Source organism: Thalassophryne amazonica, chromosome 9 (genome assembly GCF_902500255.1).
Source record: "Thalassophryne amazonica chromosome 9, fThaAma1.1, whole genome shotgun sequence".
Lineage (NCBI taxonomy): Eukaryota > Metazoa > Chordata > Actinopteri > Batrachoidiformes > Batrachoididae > Thalassophryne > Thalassophryne amazonica.
Window position 1 is genome coordinate 57,994,074 of NC_047111.1, and position 4,394 is coordinate 57,998,467.

General features: G+C 40.3%; 1 long non-coding RNA gene across 1 annotated transcript; it reads right to left on the minus strand.

Annotated features, from left to right (window-relative positions):
- Nucleotides 1-300: 300 nt before the first annotated feature.
- Nucleotides 301-1,626, minus strand: LOC117516542. Its single transcript, XR_004562459.1, has 3 exons — nt 1,461-1,626; nt 1,272-1,352; nt 301-1,046 (listed from the first exon to the last, which is right to left on the minus strand). It is a non-coding gene; the product is annotated as an uncharacterized LOC117516542 (long non-coding RNA).
- Between the last annotated feature and the right edge of the window lie 2,768 nt (nt 1,627-4,394).

Here is a 4,394-nt window from a genome sequence, read left to right on the forward strand (position 1 = left end):
ATAACACACGCATCCATTTTTTGACAACTTCTGGCGTGGTGCTACTGTTACGCAGAATAGGTTCATACTGTAGTTTTACAGCATTGTACTTTGCTTGAATATCTTCCTGTAACTTATTGAGGTCTCCTAATGAGCAGAGGGTTTTTAATCTTGTCCTAGTTTCTCTTGCTACTAGCTTCCAAGAGTCATAGGCCTTGTTGAATATTTTCTCACGTTTTTTGGAGTCTTGGTTATGCATTTCTTGGCCTTTCTCTGTTAGCTTCCTCTCACATGAGCTAGACCTGAATGGTGTGTCTGTGGGATTGTCTGTTTCTTCTGGTGGGAGTGACATCTTGTTTGTTTGTGCGACTGTTTCAAGTCTGACGTGGCTTTGATTGTCCTATGCCTGAATTCACACCTATGAGCTGTAGCTATCCTTTACCACAGAGTAATATCTATAATCAAGCATTCACAGATGATGGACATTCAAAGGGATTCTTAGCATGAAACAGTAACAAGTGTCGTAAATGAGTGTTGCTGGTATTAATAGCAAAGAGCTTCACTCCTTTTTAACCCTTTCATAAACAGAAATATCATGAATTATTATCCCTAAACACATTCCATTTGTCCTGAAATATTCATCACCTCAGCACTGTTATATCTTAGAAATCAACTCTCAAATTAATTTCGACCTCGAAACGATATAAGGCATTTCAGTTATGCTTTAAGCTTGTGCGTGCGTATGTAAATCGTCCTCTTTGCTCCTTGGCACTCAAAGTCCCTTTAGCATCCGTAGTTGTACCTTCAGTGTGCCGTCCTTTTTGATTTTGCCTGTGCAGGATATCGACGTGAGCGGAATCAGCAGGCTGGTATCCGTTTGGTAGCTGGATCTCAGATGAGGTGGCATCAGCTTCTCTGCAGGGATGGCAGGTCTCTCGTAGCCGGAAAGGAGTTTTCACTGTAGCGACCCGCTTGGAATAATAAAGCAAGATGCAGAGAGCTTCGACTGGTGCAGCTTTAATTTCTCTCCTCCCCTTTTGACTGACTGACATTTGACACCGTGAAAACTATGAAATGGACACAAAAATACATAAATTTCCATAGCACCATATTTCACAAATATTGCATAGAATTATATTCACATTTTAGCCTTAACACCAGTCCTTTAATAAACTGAAATAATGCATTTCACAAGAAATTAACCCTTCAAACCAGAGTTACAGCTCTTGTTGAAATAAGAACAATAAATAAAACAAATCCCTCATTTTTATGGATAAATCATCCCCTCCTACCTCCTTCTGCTTCCAAGGGCGCTAAGTTTGAGCTCCGTTTGCTAGCAGCCTATCTTCCACACACATCTCACAGGGACAGTCCTTACATGCGACATAAACAATGCAGAACACAGAGCAAACAACAATAAATACCTTTCTTAGGTTTTAATACATAACACGATAAGTAATTAATTTGTTCACATGTTTTACCAGCTCGTGCGTGACGTGAACATGTCGTTGCGACAAGACAGGAGCGTAATGTCTAACGTCGGCAGCACAGGAAGTAGAAGAAGAAGAAAACGGTGGTCTTCAAAATAAAGCACCAAGCTGTAGCGTGTCAGAACTTCATCATTCGCCATAAACGAAATTAACCGCCATTTACAGCCGTTATATAAAACAGCCTGTGTTTGCCTGACTGGATTTGGGCTGACCGTCTGAGAGCTAAGAGCAGGGAAAAAAAAAAGCTGGGATTTGTTTACACTCTTTCTGTGTCATATGCTTCATTGCTCTGATTGGTTGCATGTCTATCCAATCGTGTCCACAAGCAGTTTTGTCTGCCCCCGGTGGTACCACCGTCTGGAAATGAAATGTGGAGAGATATGAGTCATGTGCCAGCCTACCTTTAACAAGGCTGAACTATTCATTAAAGGGGAGATATTGTACAAAATATCCTCTGATAACCCTCAAACAGGCTGTTTCAGATCTCTTTGACAAATATGAACAATCTCTGAGAAAGGGCCATAGATTCCCCTGACTCGATCTCCGCCCACTCAGTTTGTGGGAGCGAGACGGACTATTCAGATTTTATGTTTTTCCTGATTCCAAACTCTTTGGAAAGATGGTGTAGCAGCTCCTTTCCATATAAATCAGTAGGCACACAAACAGGTTGCTTCTTCCAGATGTGTATCATCTCAGTTTTGACTCCAAATTATAATATCTGACATCCAGTGACCTATATTAGGCTCCTGAAAAATGTGTACCATATGACTAAAAATACAAGACTGTAATGCACCTGAGGGGAAACAAACAAACAAAAAACACCACGAAAAAACAAAAAACAATCACGTATATTTAATCTTTTGCCAAAGTCAGATGTTGCTGTTAATATTTTTGAGCCCTTAAAACCGCATCGGCCGGGAAGGATGTTAGCAGAAAGCTTGCCTTCTGTGGGACAAAAGCACATATTTTTGTAATGATGGAATCCAGATAATAATCGAGCAAAAGCACAAGCTAGCAATGGCTTGAAATTTGTAAGTCCTTTATGAAATTATGCAGTATACTAGTTGTGGATTTGATTAATGGGTCAGTGACCCTGTTTGGTTTACATCCATGTTTCCTGTGCAGAAAATATACAACAAATAATGACTCAAACCTTTTCAGACCAAGGACCACATAACCCCCCCAAATATCCAAAAACAATAGCCCTGTTTACCACTCCAACAGTGTATTACTATTAGACTTTGAGGTTGTTTTTGAACTTGAGAAACATTTTCAATATCATATTCATTTAAAATGTGATATTTTACCAATATAGTCACAAACCACTAGGGGTCACTCAAGGGCTGAGAAAGGCTGGTGATACTGGCGCTATTTAAAAAAAAACAAAAAAAAACAACACCTTTTGTGGTTAAAAAAAAGTATGACTTGATTCATACTCTGCCGAGCAAGTTAATTGCGTGTATTTTTTCAGCTTCATTTTGATCGAGATCATCCCAGTGGAGCCATGATGGATCTGCAGGTTGCTTTAACACAGATTTTACACCAAATACCCTTCCTGATGCAACTCCACATTACATGGAGAGCAGGCACAGGTGGAATCTTCTGGTTTGTAAGCAAGCACACTTGCCACCGTGCAGCCCTCCAGTTTAGTTGTGTGTAAGCCAGTAACAATAAGATGTAATTAATCATTCAAATCTCTACAATTGCTCATTTCATTGTGCAGCCATGAAACTGTGTCCAAGAGTATTGGGTTCAAACAGTCCACATCTTGCACATCTTCACTCCAGTCTTCAAAGATACATGTTCACGTTCTGCTTGTCTGATTGACTTTCCTCATTCCTCTGGGCCTTCCTGTGGGCAACAAATTTAATCAACTACTTCAGTCTCACTTTTTATTGGTCTGAGTTCAGTTTAGTTACAGTCAGGGGATGGGTCAAAGTGAAGATGAGGTCACATTCCTCTGATATAAGGGTCATAATTGGGATCTCTGTATCAGGCCCAGCTGTGTGGTGTCAGATTTATTGGTGATAAATGATAAACTGAGACTCAGTAGGTCAAGGGTCATGGATGTACAATCCAATCGAAAAACATTTCCAGCTGATGGCTGCGGCTCATGTTCTTTCTGTAAATGTTTGCTGAAACAGTGTCACCCACACTTTTGAAGAAAGACAGTTTTATTTAGTCTGTTCCATCCTACATATAGCAAGTTTTAAAAAAACCCTTTCCTGCCGTAATGTTTTGGTAATGCGACCTCACCCACACAGTGTCGTGGTAAATTTATAGTGGGGACTTTCTCGTAGGGTGTGGTTTTAAATTATATGACAGGAATTATCATTGTTTCCCGGTTAAGTACTTGACTTGAGATAAAATGATTGTTTTGCAGCAATGCTCTCTTTTTGCCATGAGTGATAAATCCAATATGTGTGTGTGTGTGCGTATGTGTGTGTGTCTGTGTGTGTGTGTGTGTGTGTGTCTGTGTGTGTGTGTGCGTGCGCTGAGTGCAGAAATATAGCAGCAGTCTCTGCTCGGCTTGGTGATGTTTGCTTCACTGATGGAAGTAGATCTTAATACCACCGCCTAAGGCACCCGTTATGACAACCACTGCTTACTTGACAAAAATATAAGGTAATCAAACAAACCAAACCAAAGTTAGCCTGTTAGCCTTAACTTTGTGGTAACTATGAGTCCCAGTGTGACGTGTTTGGCAGTCATTCATTCATCCCACGCAGGTCATGCTCCACCTCTTTATCCATTTATGTGTTGACAAAGAGTTATCCTTTTATTTTTTTATTTTTTTGGTTCCATGCATCACTCCCTCAATCAGCTCCTGTCGCTTTGAGGGAGTTGCACAGTGGTGGATCATAAGGAATTATGTGGAGTTTCGTAGGGATCATTTTTGTTATGCTTGGTAGTACATGTTTCATA